We start from the raw sequence: 23,095 nt of genomic DNA, 5'->3' as shown, positions 1-23,095 counted from the left end.
ACTTTAGCTGTCAACCATTTAAGATCCACTTTAAGTGGTTCAAACGGAGCCCCCTGAAGGGCTTTGAGAACCAGACTTAAATCCCAAGGTACTGCAGGAGGAACAAAAGGTGGTTGAATGCGCAGCATTCCCTGGAAAAAAATACGCACATCCTGTAAAGTAGCAATTTTCTTTTGAAACCATACAGTTAATGCTGAAACTTGAACTCTCAAAGGAAGCCACCTTCAAACCCTTATCCATTCCTGCCTGAAGGAAATCTAAGATTCTGGATACTCTGAAAGATCTTGGATCCATATTTCTTTCACTGCACCAATGAATATAGGCTTGCCATATTCGGTGATAAATGCGAGCAGAGGAAGGTTTCCTTGCTCTAAGCATTGTTTGAATTACCGGTTGTGAAAAACCTCTAGATCTTAGGATAGAGGTTTCAACAGCCATGCCGTCAAAGACAGCCGATCCAGATGCTTGTGATAACAAGGACCCTGCATTAGTAGATCTGGACGTTGAGGGAGTAGAATTGGTGCATCCAACGACATCCTTTGCAGATATATGTACCAATGCTACCTTGGCAAAGCCGGAGCTATTAGAATCACGGCACCCTTTGCTTGCTTTATTTTCCTCACCACCCTGGGTAGCAGGGAGATTGGAGGAAACAGATATGCCAGATGAAATTCCCATTTCACTGACAGTGCGTCCACCAGGGTCGCTCCGGGGTCTTTTGTTCTTGACCCGTATACCGGAACTTTGTGACTCAGACGGGACGCCATGAGATCCATCTCTGGCAACCCCCACTTGTCTACTAGAGTCTGAAAGACCTCCGGATGTAGAGCCCATTCGGTTTCCTGAATGGTGTGCCGACTGAGAAAATCCACTTTCCAGTTTAGGACTCCTGGAACGAACACTGCGGATAATGCTGGAAGATGGAGTTCTGCCCACTTTAGTATGCGACTTACCTCCTCCATTGCTCTTTGGCTGCGAGTTCCTCAATGATGGTTGAGGTACGCTACTGCCGTTGCATTGTCTGAGCGGATCTGGACTGGTTTTCCTTGCAGAATGTCCTTTGTCTGAATTAGTGCCATGTATATGGCTCGTAGTTCCAACAAATTTATTGGCAGGCAACTTTCTTTTTTGGTCCATTGTCCCTGGAACCATAATTTTCCGGACACTGCTCCCCAGCCCTGAAGACTGGCATCCGTTGTCAGGATCACCCAATCTTATATCCAAAAGGGTCTCCCCTTGTCTAGATGGGATGTCTGTAGCCACCAGGCTAACAACCTCTTTGCCTTTACCGGAAGTACCATCCTTTGTTTCTTTATTGTCTGATGTACTCCATTCCATCTGGTTAGGATCAGATGTTGCAAAGGTCTTGAGTGGAATTGTGCATATTCCACCATGTCGAATGTCGACACCATCAACCCCATCACTCACATAGCCGTGTGAACTGATATTGTTTGACTGTGCAACAATTCCTGAGTCATCAACTGCACCTTGGATATTTTCCCCACAGGTAGAATTATCCTCTGCAGACCGGAGTCCAATACAGCACCTAAGTGAATCATCCGTTGTGACGGAATTAGAGACGACTTAGCCCAATTTCTGAGCCATCCATGTTTATGTAGACAAGTTATTGTCTGCTGGAGATGGCTCAAGAGTAATTCCTGGGACTGTGCCAGGATTAAAAAAAGATCGTCGAGGTATGGAAAAATTCTTATCCCCTGTTTGCGGAGGTAAGCGGCCATAACCACCATAATCTTGGAGAATACTCTGGGTGCTGTAGCCAACCCAAAGGGTAAGGCCTGGAACTGAAAATGTTGCTGGAGAATAGCGAACCTGAGATAACAATGATGGGACAATGCTATCGGCACATGCAGGTAAGCATCTTGTATATCCAGAGATACCATGTAATCCCCTGGTTCCATGGCCAAAATTATGGAACGTAATGTTTCCATATGGAACCTCTGTACCCAAATGTATTTGTTCAACATTTTGAGATTGAGAATGGGTCGAAACGACCCATTTGATTTCTGGACCAAGAATAGGTTGGAGTAAAACCCCTCCCACCGTTGTTCTGGAGGTACTGGGACAATTACTCCTGACTGAAGCAATTTGTGAACGGATTCTTGCAGTGCCCTGGCCCTCGTCTCTATGTGAGACGGGCTGGTACAAAAAAAAATATCTTCGAGGAGGCTGTTTTTTGAATGGGAAAACATAACCCCGAGATACCACTTCCAAGCGTCTGTTGTCAACTGCTGCCATATGTGTACAAACTGAAGAAGAAGACAGCCCCCTACCTTGGAGTCCCCCAAGTGGAGGCCCGCACCATCAGGCTGATGGTTTCTGTTCTGGTTTGGAAGCTGGCCCTCTAGTGGCCCACTGCTTCCCCGTTTTACCAGACTTATTGTACTGGGTTTGCTTAGGTTCATTCTTACCTTTTATTTTACCATGCCATCGAAATGGCCTAAAACCTGAACCCCTAGGTTTAGGAGTATAACTGGCAGGAAATTTAACCTTCTTGGATTCAGCTTCTGACTCCAGAATCTGTCAATTCCTTACCAAAAAGAATGTTCCCAACAAAAGGCAAAGCTTCCAGAACCTTTTTGGATTCGGAATTAGCCTTCCATGTACGTAGCCAAATTGCTCTGCGAGCGGCTACCGTTAAGGCTGAAGCTTTGGAAGCAATCTTACCCATATCCATTGCTGCTTCTTCTAGAAATAGAGCAGCCTGTTTCATATGAGCGATATGAGACTCCGGTTCCCTAGTAGGTGCTGAAAGCCCATTCTCTAATTCTTCAGCACATTCAACTACCGCTTTTGCCATCCAGGCCGAGGCAAAAATGTTTTTCAAAAAAACCATCCACTCTCCTGTCTGGGACATCATTTAATGATGTTAAAGGCAAGGGTAAAACAAATTTTGGCACCAGTCGAATGACGTGCGTATCTACTTTAGGAGGCACTTCTCTTTTTAAACAGTCCCCAGTTGGAAAAGGGTAGTACGAATCCCATTTCCTTGGGATTTTATATTTCTTATTGGGCATAGCCCAAGGTTCCGCCATAATTTCCGTCAGTTCCTCTGACCCTGGAAATTCTACCCTCACTGTTCTAGGACATTTAAACACAGGCGCTTTTGTTTTTACTACTGGCTCAACTGAATCTTCAAGAGACAGAATAGCCTTCATTGCTCCAATTAACTCATCTATATCTTCTGAGCTGAAGCCCTCTATTTGTTCTTCATAAGGTGAAGTAGAGTATATGGAGTCATCATCTGTTGTACCCTCCTGTGTAGCTTGCGAATTGGATGATATATTTACCTTTGGTTTATCAGCTTGTTGACTTGTAGAAGCTGTAGGGTCTATACCATAAGATGGGAGCTGCATGTAAGGGTTAATCATGTAACCTAGTCCTGCGATAGGAGCTGCAGGGGCCAACTTGTCAGCTATACTGGATAAAGTCTGTGTAAATATGGCCCAAGGTGAATCTATTTCTTGTTGAACAGGGATCTGCCTAGTAGTCTGCTGAAATGAAAGGCAATTTGCACATAACCCATTATTTCCCAAGGATTGAGTTATTAACCCAGTCTTGCAGGATAAACGTGTTTTAAGTGCTAGTGTTACTGTAGTAACCTCGTCACCTTTGCCGCTCTTAGACATGATAAATAATCAACTCATCCACAGTACTACACAATCTGTGACTGAACACACTTTATATTGCATAAAAAGTGATATCAATCTGATCCCCAACCCAAGCACCAGCATTGAGGTTCACAAAAAGAAACACTGACAAACATATATAAAAGTCAGCCACATGATATTATTAGTCATATGAGCATATCAACTACAAACACATTTCAAGTATGTAGGCGTACATTTACTGTTTTCTGTATTATATAGTTATTTTAATGTATTCAGACGCAATTTGCGGAGAAAACTACAGCATTGTACAAAAACTCATATGCAATAGGCACTAAACTTACCTATTCATACTAACAAAGTAGATAGAATTTTAGTGCTGTATAACCCTTACTCTGTAGATACAGGGAGACTCACCCCAATTCCAGGATCGATCAATACGTTAGCGAACGCTGAGTGGATCCAGACGCTACTAGTGTACACAGCCGCGCCAGTATTTTTATTGGACACAGACGCTCAGTGAACGTTAGTGCATGCAGACGCTGTCTGCAACCCAGTCTGTTAGCGGTCAAACTTTAGTGTATACAGACGCAGTGCCATGCTGCGACAGAGTACCCTCGTGGTAGCGTCTGAGACGGAAGTGAGGCAATCAGTTCATGGCGGGAGACGCTCGGAAACTGGTCATGAACTGGGGGGGGGAGGGGCGACCAGGAGAGCGTCTGACTCCCCACTGCTGGCATCAACCCTAGGGATCGCAGTCTCAAACTATTCCTGGCGCCTTCTGATCCCTAAAGCCTAGCGCTAGAGCACCTGTGGTGGTGGCGCGCCAGCTACTGTTTGGTAGTCTCCTCCCAAATCAGTGCGGCTGTGTCCGTATTACCCCTCTAAGCGGAACCGATGCATTACCTTCTCCCCGTGCTCCGGCCACAGCCTGGTAACGTCTGCTGGACCTGCTAGCAACATCCGACACAGACGCCCGTCGAGACAGCACTTGTACCGTGGGTAAGCATTGTTGCGATCCGGCGGAGAGTTGTTGGAGCGACTCTTTCCAATATGTAAGACGCTGTTAGGAAAGTTCACTCAAAAAAAGGTAAGACTATAAAAATAAATCAAAAAAACCTCTTAGGGCTGCCAAACACAGCAGCCCTGTGACCATGGTCCGACTCCTGCCGCACCAAACAAAAAACTGATTTGACCGAGTCGGTGGGCGGGATTATATGGATGAGCCCGATGCATCCTGGGAGGCCACAAAGCTCGTGATCGATTTGGTGCCAATCCGCTGACGCACAAGCATATCCCAATGTTATCCTGTGGATAACCTGTGAACCCAGCAGGAGAAAAACCATAGCAAATATGGAGATATTATTGAGAATGCACACACACTGCAGGATATCGGAAACATCGGACAAGACTAACCACTAACATAATTAAAGACAAGTGTTTCTGACTGTTTGTTATCCATTTTATCAGTGTTTGACCAAAACACGCAAGGCTACAAACTACGCAATAAAACAGGACAATCATTAGATCATTTGCAAATCAGACCAATAATTGTATAGTGTGTACCTAATTTAGTGCATGCTTTTCAGGACTTCACAGAATGAAAATTAATTAATTAGAACCATCTTGATTGGATATTTTAAAATGAGTTAGTCAGTAATGAACACACCTGTGCTCCAGCAAGGAGATATGGGAAAACATGCACCATTAATGTATCCCAAAGATTGGATTTGAGAAGCCCTGCTCTATTGTACAAGCATCAGATTGCTCACTACAGTTACAATCCATAGAGCTTCTCCTCTCAGGCCACTGTTGTTGCAGGAGAGAGGAGAACAGACTCACTACACTACCATTCATCACACATTAACACATTAGCAAAGCTGTGAAGGAAATGATGCAATTACAGCAGAATGTGTAAATGTGTACGGTGTACTAGATTTGTCTGATAGTAAAGAATGAGTTGTACATGCACAAGAAGGGAAGTATGACTCTTGTTTGGGCGCACTCTTAATATGATATCTAAGTGTTGATAGATAGGTGATAAGCCTAACAATCCAGAAAATAGTCTTTATTCCTGCTCTTTAGGATACATAGAGACTCAGCATGACCTATAGGACATATGTCTGAAAAAATGAAATGTTCAGATCTTAGTTATGCCTGGATAACCGCATATTGGAAGGTAGCTACATCTTAAGCTGCTTCCGTCTGCCAAAGATCTGTACAAACTGCGTTTGTATTGATGCACCCTTCGTTGGGTTGAGTGAGTGGGTGGGAAAGCCCACACACTATAGGAAATTCTGATAATCGACCACTGTCATGGGTAGATCGTGGCGAATGAGGATTAAAAGGTAATGAAGTAGAGTATAAGTGGTGATGCTGCTGTTGGTGTTCTTCTAACAGGGAAGGAAAACCTCCTACTCCACTGGGTATTCCCTAGAGGTCGCCCTTCTAGGTACTGACCCAGCCCACCTTCGTTTAGCTTCCAAGATCGGACGAGATTGGGCGTGATCGCAGGGGTATGGTCGTAGAAAGGTTTGACCCTGTGCCACCAATGAGAGTGCACCGAAAACGGAGGGATGTAGTCCTCTTCAGAAAAGAACTAAGGATAGGACTGGGTGGTAGCTGCGGTTAGATGGAGGTTGCAGCAATTGGATAGGTGTGAATCTGCTGTCCACGTTAGACTGAGGAGACGTGTCCCCCTGGGGGGCATGCTCCCCAGAATCGTGGATGAGAGTTCACAGAAGGAAGATAGATAGATGGAAAATGGAGAGGGTACAGAGTAGAAGGATTGGTGCAGGAGGTGGAGATGTTACCTAGTATAATTGGATTGCAATATAGCGAATCCCTTGTAGGTTTATCTGTCACTTTCTAGCCGAAATTTGTTAGACAGGAACAGTTTTTGCTTTCTGTAGTAGGAGCTTGTGCTAGAGACGGCTAAAATATGCCCTCTGTGATAGCCACTGGGGTAATTAGACCTTGGAAAGCAAAAAAATACAAAAAAAAAAAAACCTTAGTACCCACAGTTTGGAATTTGCCTGAGGCAGACTGTTGGTGAAATTGCACACCACCTGTCACTAACACATAGAGTGTGAAGGAAGAGCCATATATCTCATGATGTTCATAGACAAAATAAATATTCTATGTTCATTCACTGGAAAATACCAGTATTGTAAATACCAGAAATACCCTTTACAGATGTCAGACAGGTAGATGCCTTTGGGAAGCAGAGAAAGTGCCCGCAAAAAAGGTTAGGAGCCACAAATTGTCCGCCCCTATCACATGATTGTATAACACTGTGCCCACAAACAAAAATGCACACATGTATGTAATAACCTAGCAATATCTTATTTATAAATAACCTGGCTGGAGATACCAGCGTATTTGGTGACACAAGTTATCGTACGATGCAGGATTATTCTGCTACAGCATAAAATTCAAGTGGTGACCCAAACTATTTCACAAATGCAGAATTAGTCTGCTAAGGCATAAAATTCAAATGTCAGGCATTAGATTAACACAGAACAAATATATACTGAGTGATTCTGCGGAGGCATAAATTATGAATCAATAAGGTATTAGATACCACCTATTCAATGGTCAGACAGGCTGGTGCCCATGAGGAATGAATCAATAGGGTATAAAGCATCACCCATTCAAAAGGTCAGACAGGCAGGTGCCCAAGAGGAAGCTGGAAATACCAGCAATCTTGGTAACACAAAAGATATATACAGAATGAATCTGCTAGGGCAAAAAAATAAGAATTTACTTACCGATAATTCTATTTCTCGTAGTCCGTAGTGGATGCTGGGGACTCCGTAAGGACCATGGGGAATAGCGGCTCCGCAGGAGACTGGGCACAAAAGTAAAGCTTTAGGACTACCTGGTGTGCACTGGCTCCTCCCCCTATGACCCTCCTCCAAGCCTCAGTTAGGATACTGTGCCCGGACGAGCGTACACAATAAGGAAGGATTTTGAATCCCGGGTAAGACTCATACCAGCCACACCAATCACACCGTATAACTTGTGATCTAAACCCAGTTAACAGCATGATAACAGGGGAGCCTCTAGAAAAGATGGCTCACTACAGCAATAACCCGATTTTTGGTAACAATAACTATGTACCAGTATTGCAGACAATCCGCACTTGGGATGGGCGCCCAGCATCCACTACGGACTACGAGAAATAGAATTATCGGTAAGTAAATTCTTATTTTCTCTAACGTCCTAGTGGATGCTGGGGACTCCGTAAGGACCATGGGGATTATACCAAAGCTCCCAAACGGGCGGGAGAGTGCGGATGACTCTGCAGCACCAAATGAGAGAACTCCAGGTCCTCCTCAGCCAGGGTATCAAATTTGTAGAATTTTACAAACGTATTTGCTCCTGACCAAGTAGCTGCTCGGCAAAGTTGTAAAGCCGAGACCCCTCGGGCAGCCGCCCAAGATGAGCCCACCTCCCTTGTGGAGTGGGCATTTACAGATTTTGGCTGTGGCAGGCCTGCCACAGAATGTGCAATCTGAATTGTACTACAAATCCAACGAGCAATAGTCTGCTTAGAAGCAGGAGCACCCAGCTTGTTGGGTGCATACAGGATAAACAGAGAGTCAGATTTCCTGACTCCAGCCGTCCTGGAAACATATTTTTCAAGGCCCTGACTACGTCCAACAACTTGGAGTCCTCCAAGTCACTAGTAGCCGCAGGCACCACCATAGGTTGGTTCAGGTGAAACGCTGAAACCACCTTAGGGAGAAACTGAGGACGAGTCCTCAATTCCGCCCTGTCCGAATGGAAAATCAGATAAGGGCTTTTTCAGGATAAAGCCGCCAATTCTGACACGCGCCTGGCCCAGGCCAGGGCCAACAGCATGACCACCTTCCATGTGAGATATTTTAACTCCACAGATTTAAGTGGTTCAAACCAATGTGACTTTTGGAACCCAAAAACTACATTGAGATCCCAAGGTGCCACTGGAGGCACAAAAGGAGGCTGTATATACAGTACCCCTTTTACAAACGTCTGAACTTCAGGGACTGAAGCTAGTTCTTTTTGGAAGAAAATTTGACAGGGCCGAAATTTGAACCTTAATGGACCCCAATTTCAGGCCCATAGACACTCCTGTTTGCAGGAAATGTAGGAATCGACCCAGTTGATATTCCTCCGTCGGGCCTTACTGGCCTCGCACCACGCAACATATTTTCGCCAAATGCGGTGATGTTTTGCGGTTACATCCTTCCTGGCTTTGATCAGGATAGGGATGACTTCATCCGGAATGCCTTTTTCCTTCAGGATCCGGCGTTCAACCGCCATGCCGTCAAACGCAGCCGCGGTAAGTCTTGGAACAGACAGGGTCCTTGCTGGAGCAGGTCCCTTCTTAGAGGTAGAGGCCACGGATCCTCCGTGAGCATCTCTTGAAGTTCCGGTTACCAAGTCCTTCTTGGCCAATCCGGAGCCACGAATATAGTGCTTACTCCTCTCCATCTTATAATTCTCAGTACCTTGTGTATGAGAGGCAGAGGATGGAACACATACACTGACCGGTACACCCACGGTGTTACCAGAGCGTCTACTGTCTGCTGAGGAAGTCTGCTTCCCAGTTGTCCATTCCCGGAATGAACACTGCTGACAGTGCTATCACATGATTTTCCGCCCAGCGAAGAATCCTTGCAGCTTCTGCCATTGACCTCCTGCTTCTTGTGCCACCCTGTCTGTTTACGTGGGTAACTGCCGTGATGTTGTCCGACTGGATCAACACCGGCTGACCTTGAAGCAGAGGTCTTGCTAAGCTTAGAGCATTGTAAATGGCCCTTAGCTTCAGGATATTTATGTGAAGTGATGTCTCCAGGCTTGACCATAAGCCCTGGAAATTCCTTCCCTGTGTGACTGCTCCCCAGCCTCGCAGGCTGGCATCCGTGGTCACCAGGACCCAGTCCTGAATGCAGAATCTGCGGCCCTCTAGAAGATGAGCACTCTGCAACCACCACAGGAGGGACACCCTTGTCCTTGGTGACAGGGTTATCCGCTGATGCATCTGAAGATGCGACCCGGACCATTTGTCCAGCAGGTCCCACTGGAAAGTTCTTGCGTGGAATCTGCCGAATGGGATTGCTTCGTAGGAAGCCACCATTTTTCCCAGAACCCTTGTGCATTGATGCACTGAGACTTGGCTCGGTTTTAGGAGGTTCCTGACTAGCTCGGATAACTCCCTGGCTTTCTCCTCCGGGAGAAACACCTTTTTCTGGACTGTGTCCAGGATCATCCCTAGGAACAGAAGACGAGTCGTCGGAACCAGCTGCGATTTTGGAATATTGAGAATCCAACCGTGCTGCCGCAACACTACCTGAGATAGTGCTACACCGACCTCCAACTGTTCTCTGGATCTTACCCTTATCAGGAGATCGTCCAAGTAAGGGATAACTAAAACTCCCTTCCTTCGAAGGAGTATCATCATTTCTGCCGTTACCTTGGTAAAGACCCGGGGTGCCGAGGACCATCCAAACGGCAGCGTCTGAAACTGATAGTGACAGTTCTGTACCACAAACCTGAGGTACCCTTGGTGAGAAGGGTAAATTGGGACATGAAGGTAAGCATCCTTAATGTCCCGAGACATCATGTAGTCCCCTTCTTCCAGGTTCGCAATCACTGCTCTGAGTGACTCCATCTTGAATTTGAACCTCCGTATGTAAGTGTTCAAAGATTTTAGATTTAGAATCGGTCTCACCGAGCCGTCCGGCTTCGGTACCACAACAGTGTGGAATAATACCCCGTTCCCTGTTGCAGGAGGGGTACCTTGATTATCACCTGCTGGGAATACAGCTTGTGAATGGCTTCCAAAACTGCCTCCCTGTCAGAGGGAGACGTCGGTAAAGCCGACTTTAGGAAAACGGCGAGGGGGAGACGTTTCGAATTCCAATTTGTACCCCTGAGATATCACCTGAAGGATCCAGGGGTCTACTTGCGAGTGAGCCCACTGCGCGCTGAAATTCATTGAGACGGGCCCCCACCGTGCCCGAGTCTGCTTGTAAAGCCCCAGCGTCATGCTGAGGGCTTGGCAGAGGCGGGAGAGGGCTTCTGTTCCTGGGAACTGGCTGATTTCTGCAGCCTTTTTCCTCTCCCTCTGTCACGGGGCAGAAATGAGGAACCTTTTGCCCGCTTGCCCTTCTGGGAACGAAAGGACTGCGCCTGATAATACGGCGTCTTCTTATGTTGAGAGGCGACCTGGGGTACAAACGTGGATTTCCCAGCTGTTGCCGTGGCCACCAGGTCTGAAAGACCGACCCCAAATAACTCCTCCCCTTTATAAGGCAATACTTCCAAATGCCGTTTGGAATCCGCATCACCTGACCACTGTCGTGTCCATAACCCTCTTCTGGCAGAAATGGACAACGCACTTACACTTGATGCCAGTCGGCAAATATTCCGCTGTGCATCACGCATATATAGAAATGCATCTTTTAAATGCTCTATAGGCAATAATATACTGTCCCTATCTAGGGTATCAATATTTTCAGTCAGGGAATCCGACCACGCCAACCCAGCACTGCACATCCAGGCTGAGGCGATTGCTGGTCGCAGTATAACACCAGTATGTGTGTAAATACATTTTAGGATACCCTCCTGCTTTCTATCAGCAGGATCCTTAAGGGTGGCCATCTCAGGAGAGGGTAGAGCCCTTGTTCTTACAAGCGTGTGAGCGCTTTACCCACCCTAGGGGGTGTTTCCCAACGCACCCTAACCTCTGGCGGGAAAGAATATAATGCCAATAACATTTTAGAAATTATCAGTTGTTATCGGGGGAAACCCACGCATCATCACACACCTCATTTAATTTCTCAGATTCAGGAAAACTACAGGTAGTTTTTCCTCACCGAACATAATACCCCTTTTTGGTGGTACTCGTATTATCAGAAATGTGTAAAACATTTTTCATTGCCTCAATCATGTAGCGTGTGGCCCTACTGGAAGTCACATTTGTCTCTTCACCGTCGACACTGGAGTCAGTATCCGTGTCGGCGTCTGTATCTGCCATCTGAGGTAACGGGCGCTTTAGAGCCCCTGACGGCCTATGAGACGTCTGGACAGGCACAAGCTGAGTAGCCGGCTGTCTCATGTCAACCACTGTCTTCAGAGCTGACACTGTCACGTAATTCCTTCCAACAGTTCATCCACTCAGGTGTCGACCCCCTAGGGGGTGACATCACTATTACAGGCAATTTGCTCCGTCTCCACATCATTTTCCTCCTCATACATGTCGACACAAACGTACCGACACACAGCACACACACAGGGAATGCTCTGATAGAGGACAGGACCCCACTAGCCCTTTGGGGAGACAGAGGGAGAGTTTGCCAGCACACACCAGAGCGCTATCTATATATATATATATATATATATATATATATATATATATATATATATATATACACATACACACAGGGATAACCTTATATAAGTGTTTTTCCCCTTATAGCTGCTGTATTTTTAATACTGCGCCTAATTAGTGCCCCCCTCTCTTTTTTAACCCTTTCTGTAGTGTAGTGACTGCAGGGGAGAGCCAGGGAGCTTCCCTCCAACGGAGCTGTGAGGGAAAATGGCGCCAGTGTGCTGAGGAGATAAGGCCGCCGAGAAGGGGGCGGAGCCTATCTCCCGTTTTTCTGTGTATTCTGGCAGGGGTTAAAATTCATCCATATAGCCCTGGGGGCTATATGTGATGTATTTTCGCCAGCCAAGGTGTTTTTTATTGCTGCTCAGGGCGCCCCCCCCTAGCGCCCTGCACCCTCAGTGACCGGAGTGTGAAGTGTGCTGAGGAGCAATGGCGCACAGCTGCAGTGCTGTGCGCTACCTTGGTGAAGACAGGATGTCTTCTGCCGCCGGTTTTCCGGACCTCTTCTTGCTTCTGGCTCTGTAAGGGGGCCGGCGGCGCGGCTCTGGGACCGGACTCCATGGCTGGGCCTGTGTTCGATCCCTCTGGAGCTAATGGTGTCCAGTAGCCTAAGAAGCCCAATCCACTCTGCACGCAGGTGAGTTCGCTTCTTCTCCCCTTAGTCCCTCGATGCAGTGAGCCTGTTGCCAGCAGGTCTCACTGAACATAAAAAACCTAAAACTAAACTTTTCACTAAGCAGCTCAGGAGAGCCACCTAGTGTGCACCCTTCTCGTTCGGGCACAAAAATCTAACTGAGGCTTGGAGGAGGGTCATAGGGGGAGGAGCCAGTGCACACCAGGTAGTCCTAAAGCTTTACTTTTGTGCCCAGTCTCCTGCGGAGCCGCTATTCCCCATGGTCCTTACGGAGTCCCCAGCATCCACTAGGACGTCAGAGAAATTATTATGAATCAATAAGGTATCAAATATCACCCGGTCACGGGCTTGTTCACTTCCGTTCTGAGCTCAGAACGGAAGTGAACAAGCCCGTGACCGGGTGAAACGCGTTTTCCTCATGGGCACCTGCCTGTCTGACCTTTGAATGGGTGATATTTGATACCTTATTGATTCATAATAATTTTTTGCCCTAGCAGATTCATTCTGTATATATCTTTTGTGTTACCAAGATTGCTGGTATTTCCAGCTTCCTCTTGGGCACCTGCCTGTCTGACCTTTGAATGGGTGATGCTTTATACCCTATTGATTCATTCCTCATGGGCACCAGCCTGTCTGACCATTGAATAGGTGGTATCTAATACCTTATTGATTCATAATTTATGCCTCAGCAGAATCACTCAGTATATATTTGTTCTGTGTTAATCTAATGTCTGACATTTGAATTTTATGCCTTAGCAGACTAATTCTGCATTTGTGAAATAGTTTGGGTCACCACTTGAATTTTATGCTGTAGCAGAATAATCCTGCATCGTACAATAACTTGTGTTACCAAATACGCTGGTATCTCCAGCCAGGTTATTTATAAATAAGATATTGCTGGGATTTCCAGCTAGGTTATTACATACATGTGTGCATTTTTGTTTGTGGGCACAGTGTTATACAATCATGTGATAGGGGCGGACAATTTGTGGCTCCTAACCTTTTTTGCGGGCACTTTCTCTGCTTCCCAAAGGCATCTACCTGTCTGACATCTGTAAAGGGTATTTCTGGTATTTACAATACTGGTATTTTCCAGTGAATGAACATAGAATATTTATTTTGTCTATGAACATCATGAGATATATGGCTCTTCCTTCACACTCTATGTGTTAGTGACAGGTGGTGTGCAATTTCACCAACAGTCTGCCTCAGGCAAATTCCAAACTGTGGGTACTAAGGTTTTTTTTTTTTGTGTTTTTTTTTTGTATTTTTTGCTTTCCAAGGGCTAATTACCCCAGTGGCTATCACAGAGGGCATATTTTAGCCGTCTCTAGCACAAGCTCCTACTACAGAAAGCAAAAACTGTTCCTGTCTAACAAATTTCGGCTAGAAAGTGACAGATAAACCTACAAGGGATTCGCTATATTGCAATCCAATTATACTAGGTAACATCTCCACCTCCTGCACCAATCCTTCTACTCTGTACCCTCTCCATTTTCCATCTATCTATCTTCCTTCTGTGAACTCTCATCCACGATTCTGGGGAGCGTGCCCCCCAGGGGGACACGTCTCCTCAGTCTAACGTGGACAGCAGATTCACACCTATCCAATTGCTGCAACCTCTATCTAACCGCAGCTACCACCCAGTCCTATCCTTAATTCTTTTCTGAAGAGGACTCCATCCCTCCGTTTTCGGTGCACTCTCATTGGTGGCACAGGGTCAAACCTTTCTACGACCATACCCCTGCGATCACGCCCAATCTCGTCCGATCTTGGAAGCTAAACGAAGGTGGGCTGGGTCAGTACCTAGAAGGGCGACCTCTAGGGAATACCCAGTGGAGTAGGAGGTTTTCCTTCCCTGTTAGAAGAACACCAACAGCAGCATCACCACTTATACTCTACTTCATTACCTTTTAATCCTCATTCGCCACGATCTACCCATGACAGTGGTCGATTATCAGAATTTCCTATAGTGTGTGGGCTTTCCCACCCACTCACTCAACCCAACGAAGGGTGCATCAATACAAACGCAGTTTGTACAGATCTTTGGCAGACGGAAGCAGCTTAAGATGTAGCTACCTTCCAATATGCGGTTATCCAGGCATAACTAAGATCTGAACATTTCATTTTTTCAGACATATGTCCTATAGGTCATGCTGAGTCTCTATGTATCCTAAAGAGCAGGAATAAAGACTATTTTCTGGATTGTTAGGCTTATCACCTATCTATCAACACTTAGATATCATATTAAGAGTGCGCCCAAACAAGAGTCATACTTCCCTTCTTGTGCATGTACAATTGTTTCTTTTTTGACTCTGGGCGCACCGCCATACGGACAGATAGGAATTTCCACAAACATTGTCCATTTCTGGCCACTATTTGATTATTAATGTAGTTTGAATCTAAGGTCGGTGCAGGATCAAAAACCCCTTCTCTTTTCGTAGTAAAGAATGAGTATCAGACATCCCCTGTCCTGTATAAAAGCATGCAGCCTTCAGTTTCAGTGACCTGGAATATACAAACATGGGTAATCAGGAACAGTGGCCAGTTTTACTACTTTATTTGGCTATACAGGTACATCCAATGACTGGGCCAAAGGACCTGATTCAGTTGTATGCTAATGCATTTGCAGCTGTGATCCCGTACGCAGCTACCGTGTGAAAATCTGCTAATGCTGCTGCCACATGGAAATGGATTGGGGCGCCCACCGGTCGGTCGCAGATGCTTCCATAATTGACCATCTGTGTAGTCATATAGTCACCCAGATTGGCTGCAAGAACTGAGGCACAGGCGCCAAGATTTCTGCGCATGGGATCCCAGATGTAGGTCAAGACACGCCTGCGTTTTTGGCTCCACTCCACATTACCTCCCTCAAACGCTTCCTGACAGTCAGTCCCTTTGCAAGTAAAACCTCATTATGAGCGACTTCACTAAGGTACCTTGACACGTGCACAGTGTGACTTAGACACATGCGCAGATTGCCAATAGTCACTCAACTACAAAAACATCGGCATTGTGTACACCTCTGAGTAAGGCCCAATGGGGTCTATTCAATTCAAGTCGGAAAAACTTCAGTTTCCGACATTTTAAGGTCGAATCCAGATTCGACCTATTCAACCAAAGTGCCATTTTTCCGACTTGTCGGAAAACATGTGAATCAGCGGATTAGCCGCGGATCCACGTGTTTTGTCCGATTAGCGGACAAATCCAACAGGCTTTAGCCCTATTTCTGACAATGTCAATCCAACTTTTTTTTTTGTCAAAGTCAGCTTGCCATTGTCGGAAACAGTGAAAACCTGACGGATATGGCCGCAAATTGTAAACTGAAATGTCAGATCCTTACCGTCGGAAAGGATCAGACATCAATTGAATAGACCCCAATGTCCGGATTCTACACTGCACCATTGTCTTGATCAGATAATTCCTACATATATGGGGGAAGAAGGATCAATCCTTGGCAATAGTTAAGGTGGAGAAGCTGCTCAAAGCAACTAATCAGCTGCCAACTATGATTTATCTATCACAGGGGTTGATGTATCAAGCAGTGAAGAGTGGAGAAGACACCCATAGCAACCAGCTTTAAGGTAGCATTTATCAAGTACATTCTATAAAAATTATAGGAGCCAACTGGTTGCTATGGGCAACTTCTCAACTACTTGAAACATCAACCCCAAATTGGAGTCAATTCAATGCGGATTGAATAGCGTCAGGAGGTAGCTCCCAGAGCCATTCAGTTCAGACAGATGCTAAGTCGGAATATGTCCATGCTCCTGGACTAAACAGGGCATTCTTCAACTATACTGCCTCGCCGCGATGTGTTTGCATGCCGCTAGATCACAGCATCCAGGACCTAGTTTTGTCGGATTGGGGACAGCATTGCGCTGAATTGAATAGCTCCAGGACCTCTCTCCCGACACTATTCAATTTGCGTTGAATTGATCCCATTGTTCGTAATGACAGAAGCCGACTGTCTTTTCTAGGCATCTATCCACTTAGCTGTTTCTCCAACTGCATATGTCGCCAGCATCATCTATTGGAGGCCCATCACATGCACATTTTAGTAAATAGTCCTTTGAGGAGCAATTAAGTCTAAACAGGCAGAATTGATATAGATAGATAATATATCAACAGTTCCCAGGTGTTCTCATGGTGGAAAGATCAGCACAACCAGCAATAAATTCTTGAAAGATTTATCTTCAATTAGCATAACAACACCATCTCATGAAGCAGTAATAGAGATATACTTAGCATATGATGACAGGCATAAAGCAGCTTGGGGCATGGCAACCACCACCCTGACAGCAGCAGTTTCGGTGCTGGCGCACCTTTCTCAAGGGGTCATCACACACATTCAGGTTCAGTATCCCTTATCCAAAAGCCCACATTTTTGGGTCCCCTACTCAGAATGAGAGATAGATAGATAGATAGATAGATAGATAGATAAATTTATTTTACATTTATTTATTTATTTTTTTCAAGCCGCACTCTCCAATCTTATAGCACGATATTTAAGATTATTTTAATTTCACTTCAAATGACATCGCTGTCAACCACCAGGCACCATCCGTGCCTGAATTAGAACTTATGCTCATCCATAGCATTATTTGTTATTGTCCATCTGCAGTGACTTATATCCTCTGTTGCTGAACCGACAACAATTATTCATTGAGGTCAATACGCATCAAATGGTGTCCTTAGCATGATCATCAAACGGTGTAAGTGTCGGTCGACTTCGGCTGCCTGTTGCGCCGTTCAAGACATAATACCTGTCCAGCCTCACCTCTGGCATGCGTTCCACACCATTGCGCAATAATACAAAGTAATACAAACAGCAGCCTGACAGCCGTTTCAACCACAGTCTGAATTAGGCCCATAGTCCTTAAAAAAAAAAAAAAAAAAACTTACTTGTTCCAGTCCTAGATACTTGCATTTAAAAATGTGTCCCATCATTATGGGACACCCTGTCTGTATATGTGTGTAGATATATCTACCAGTGGTTCCCAAACGCAAGGACTCCCAACAACTCACATTTTCCAGGTCTCCTCACAGAATCACGTGAAATAATCAGTGCCACCTGTAGATCTTTTAAAATAGGTTCGTGAGTAATGAATACACCTGCTAGGTGACCTGGAAAAAGATCCATACATAAACTATGTACATAGGGACATGAAATGTATATCATACATGCTATCATTTGGATCAGTTCCCAGGTATGTACATTAAAAACCGGTGGCATGCAAATTAATTCGAGCACCTGTTCAGCATGTGCATTTCAGCACCACCAGATTTATATATAAATTGTTGACATTACATTCAGCAATGGTGATCATTTTATATTACAAGGGTCTGGGACTCCAGGTCGACAACAAAAAGGTCGACACACCTTAGGTCGACACCTTAGGTCGCCATGGAAAAAAGGTCAACATGGAAAAAAGGTCAACATGAGATTTTTTGTGTCGTTTTCTTCGTAGAGTGACGGGGAACCCCAATTAGTGCACCGCTTCGCTCGCCATGCTTCGGGCATGGTGCCTTCGCTCTGCTCCGCTTCGCACGGCACAGATTACCGTTCCAATCATAGTCCACGTGGATCGTTTAGTATGAAAAGGTTCCAAAAAAGAAAAAAATTGTGAAAAACTCATGTCGACCTTTTTCCATGTCGACCTTGTTTCTGTCGACCTTTTGTCCATGTCGACCAATTGGCATCGACCTAAGGTGTGTCGACCTTTTTGTTGTTGACCTGGAGTCCGGATACCATATTACAAGAGCAATAAAAATATAGTTCTGTGTAATGTTATTAGTGCCATAAATCATACAGGGGTAGATATATTATACCCGCATGTATCGTGTGGGTATAACGCTTACTGCCAGGAAGCTACACCGACAAGATATATTAACATCTTGTCTGCCAGGGCGGGGGAGTGAAAACTACCCCTCCCCCTCCGTAAATCCCTGCCTGAGCACACAGCGCATCAGCAGAGTGCTAATGCGCTGTGTCTCTCTCTATCCCCCCCCCCCCCCCCCCCCCCCCCCCCAGCTCCACTGGGCATGCGCAAGATCTCCTGCGCAAGCCGAAGAGCTGCCCCTGCTGTGGTGAATGGGCAATGACACCTGCATCTGTCAATATTTATACCTTCAGGTGTTGGAAAGGTCAGTGCCACTGACCGTTCATACGGTACATTGTCCTGCATATCAGCGTGCTATCTTGTCTCTAGCAGCGCCGATATAAACAGGGGCGCTGTCATGCAGTACACATTGGCACAATAATACAAGGGGGGGGGGGGGGGGGTTGGGGAGCAGTATCAGCACACATATTCCTCTTCCCTAACCACTCGCCCCCATATCGATGCTTCTAACGTCTACCACAGTGTCAGACTTGCTGTTTAATAGGCAAAACCATTTTCACCACATGGAACTGATATGAATTAGAAAACAGTCATCACAACCATGTACGTAATAAAAGAAGAAAAAAAAGAGAAAAAATAATAACAGCCTGCCAATGCACATCTCACATCACTTACTGCATTGAGGTTACTAAGAACCAAGGCTAGGGCACAACTGCAAACCCCTGCATTCCCTACCACGGCGTGCATGGACTTATAATAACACAACACGTAGGAAGCCACAGGCCGCGCATCTGTGACGCAGACTCTTACTCACCGGCTACCGGGCTCCCTGCACTTTCTACTCCCTCCGCTTATGTCCGTGTTCAAGTTTCCCACCTCTACGGTTTCCTTCGAGGACCATAACGCCTGTCATTCGCAAGAAGCGCGAAGCCAACTCAGCTTTCTCATGTCTGTCATTCTGGCGACATCTAGTGGACAACGGCGCTCAATATACCATCGGTTTAAAATCGAGCACAATAATATTACATAATCCAGATGGACAAATTCCCAAAGGTTTAACAGTACAACATTCAGCAAATCACTACTTGTGATAATCCAGAGGCTATCAGGATAAACTACTATGTAATCTGATTAAGAGGATCATGGCAAAATAATAGGATTGGCACACTGGCACAGGCAGATTACATAATGGTAATGTCTGTCAGCGCTGCACTGTACTGCTAGAGAGGCACAATATTATATACAAACTAGTTACCAGCTCGTCAAAATGGCGGAACATCATAACAGTAATGTCAGCGTCGGAGGTTGTGCGCAGTCGATCGGAGCAACAATTATTGTTATTATTATTATTATTATTATTATTATTATTATTTTTGCAGTGGAGCAAAAGTTTCCATCTGATATTATGGTGATAATTCTGAGTAGCACATAAATCACAATAAGTACAGGTCTCACAGATTTCAGCATAGAATGAAAGAAATCAGATTCTGGACATGTACAGAATCAGAAATCCCCACACGGACAGACACCGCTACTGCAGACATAAGAACAGTGGGCAGGATAGGCTTCCACATGTAGTATACAAAAGCAGATTCTGGCAGTAGCCAGGGCCAGATTAAGAGCCACATGGGCCTGAAGCTGAAAATGGTCAAGGGCCTACTGTGAGATGCGGAGGAGCTGTGATCAGTGTGGGTGTGGGTGGAACCAAAGCCACATGGGTACACACCTCCTACACTATCGGCTCCTCTGTTTCCCTAAGTACACAAAAATACAAAAATTCCATACATTTCTGAGAAAACTAGAAAACCAATTTTAATACTTATGATTTATGGCTGACTGTGTGGCTGGTCCTCATCATGCTGCCATTATGATGGGCCTAGTTTTATGTCGAGGCCTGGAACTGTAGTTCCATTCGTCTCATTGTTAATCCAGCCCTGGCAGTAGCATAAACTAGGAAGCAGGCTGCCACGGCCATATGAAAAAGTGTCTGCAGATGAGTCCAACCCAGAAGCAGGCCCTATATATCTAGGGGATAATGCACCATTATTGTTGAATACAAATCACCAAAGAGTTCTGCAACCAAGAGGACACACACTATTTGCTTTTATATGTATCATGAAATTCCAAAGCGACTTCTAACTAGTGATGTGCACCGGAAATTTTTCGGGTTTTGTGTTTTGGTTTTGGATTCGGTTCCGCTGCCGTGTTTTGGATTCGGACGCGTTTTGGCAAAACCTCCCTGAAAATTTTTTGTCGGATTCAGGTGTGTTTTGGATTCGGGTGTTTTTTTTTACAAAAAACCCTCAAAAACAGCTTAAATCATAGAATTTTGGGGTCATTTTGATCCCATAGTATTATTATCCTCAATAACCATAATTTCCACTCATTTTCAGTCTATTCTGAACACCTCACACCTCACAATATTATTTTTAATCCTAAAATTTGCACCGAGGTCGCTGGATGACTAAGCTAAGCGACCCAAGTGGCCGACACAAACACCTGGCCCATCTAGGAGTGGCACTGCAGTGTCAGACAGGATGGCAGATTTAAAAAATAGTCCCCAAACAGCATATGATGCAAAGAAAAAAAGAGGTGCACCAAGGTCGCTGGATGGCTAAGCTAAGCGACCCAAGTGGCCGACACAAATACCTGGCCCATCTAGGAGTGGCACTGCAGTGTCAGACAGGATGGCAGATTTAAAAAATAGTCCCCAAACAGCACATGATGCAAAGAAAAAAAGAGGTGCACCAAGGTCACTGGATGGCTAAGCTAAGCGACCCAAGTGGCCGACACAAACACCTGGCCCATCTAGGAGTGGCACTGCAGTGTCAGACAGGATGGCAGATTAAAAAAATAGTCCCCAAACAGCATATGATGCTAAGAAAAAAAGAGGTGCAAGATGGAAGCTGTGTGACTAAGCTAAGCGACACAAGTGGCCGACACAAACACCTGGCCCATCTAGGAGTGGCACTGCAGTGTCAGACAGGATGGCACTTCCAAAAAATAGTCCCCAAACAGCACATGATGCAAAGAAAAAAAGAGGCGCAATGAGGTAGCTGTGTGACTTTGCTAAGCGACCCAAGTGGCCGACACAAACACCTGGCCCATCTAGGAGTGGCACTGCAGTGTCAGACAGGATGACACTTCCAAAAATAGTCCCCAAACAGCGCATGATGCAAAGAAAAATGAAAGAAAAAAGAGGTGCAGGCATCGCAACCGACACAATTGGACTCTCCTTGGGGATTTGTGATTTAGAAGAACGCACAGGTCTTTGCTGTGCTTTTGCCATCTTAACTCTTTTAAGTTTTCTAGCAGGAGGATGAGTGCTTCCATCCTCATGTGAAGCTGAACCACTAGCCTTGAACATAGGCCAGGCCCTCAGCCGTTCCTTGCCACTCCGTGTCGTAAATGGCACATTGGCAAGTTTACGCTTCTCCTCAGACGATTTTGATTTAGATTTTTGGGTCATTTTACTGAGCTTTATTTTTTTGGATTTTACATGCTCTCTACTATGACATTGGGCATCGGCCTTGGCAGACGACGTTGATGGCATTTCATCGTCTCGGCCATGACTAGTGGCAGCAGCTTCAGCACGAGGTGAAAGTAGATCTTGATCTTTCCCTATTTTACCCTCCACATTTTTGTTCTCCATTTTTTAATGTGTGGAATTATATGCCAGTAATATATCAATAGCAATGGCCTACTACTATATATACTGCGCACAACTGAAATGCACCACAGGTATGGATGGATAGTATACTTGACGACACAGAGGTAGGTAGAGCAGTGGCCTACTGTACCGTACTGCTATATATTATATACTGGTGGTCAGCAAACTGTGCAAAACTGAAATGCACCACATGTATGGATGGATAGTATACTTGACGACACAGAGGTAGGTAGAGCAGTGGCCTACTGTACCGTACTGCTATATAGTATATACTGGTGGTCAGCAAACTGTGCAAAACTGAAATGCACCACAGGTATGGATGGATAGTATACTTGACGACACAGAGGTAGGTAGAGCAGTGGCCTACTGTACCGTACTGCTATATAGTATATACTGGTGGTCAGCAAACTGTGCAAAACTGAAATGCACCACAGGTATGGATGGATAGTATACTTGACGACACAGAGGTAGGTAGAGCAGTGGACTACTGTACCGTACTGCTATATATATAGTAGAGATGAGCGGGTTCGGTTCCTCGGAATCCGAACCCGCCCGAACTTCATGTTTTTTTTCACGGGTCCGAGCGACTCGGATCTTCCCGCCTTGCTCGGTTAACCCGAGCGCGCCCGAACGTCATCATGACGCTGTCGGATTCTCGCGAGGCTCGGATTCTATCGCGAGACTCGGATTCTATATAAGGAGCCGCGCGTCGCCGCCATTTTCACACGTGCATTGAGATTCATAGGGAGAGGACGTGGCTGGCGTCCTCTCCATTTAGATTAGAAGAGAGAGAGTGAGATTGATTTTAAACAGAGACACTTGATTTACTGGAGCTTAGGAGTACTGTAGAGAGTGCAGAGTTTAGTAGTGACTGACCACAGTGACCACCAGACAGTGCAGTTTTATTTAATATAATCCGTTCTCTGCCTGAAAAAAACGATA

The 23,095-nt window shown here is 45.5% G+C and overlaps 1 protein-coding gene and 2 pseudogenes across 10 annotated transcripts in view; 1 reads left to right on the top strand and 2 right to left on the bottom strand.

Moving 5' to 3' along the window:
* LOC135055374 (uncharacterized) overlaps positions 1–19,440 on the bottom strand; it is a 902,783-nt gene extending 883,343 nt beyond the window's left edge. For 7 of the 10 annotated variants that reach the window (XR_010243739.1, XR_010243738.1, XR_010243735.1 and 4 more), the window contains exon 1: positions 19,298–19,440. The gene's annotated coding sequence lies outside the window, so the exon portion shown is untranslated. The other 3 variants (XR_010243740.1, XR_010243743.1, XR_010243737.1) reach the window with 3 other exon arrangements.
* Positions 6,038–6,156, bottom strand: LOC134896957 (5S ribosomal RNA; annotated as a pseudogene).
* LOC134896956 (5S ribosomal RNA) lies at positions 14,369–14,487 on the top strand (annotated as a pseudogene).
* Positions 19,441–23,095: the final 3,655 nt, after the last annotated feature.

This window comes from Pseudophryne corroboree, chromosome 3 (assembly GCF_028390025.1).
Source record: "Pseudophryne corroboree isolate aPseCor3 chromosome 3, aPseCor3.hap2, whole genome shotgun sequence".
In the NCBI taxonomy this organism is placed as follows: Eukaryota; Metazoa; Chordata; class Amphibia; order Anura; family Myobatrachidae; genus Pseudophryne; species Pseudophryne corroboree.
Note: the sequence above shows the minus strand (reverse complement) of the source record. Positions and strands in the feature narration are given on the sequence as shown.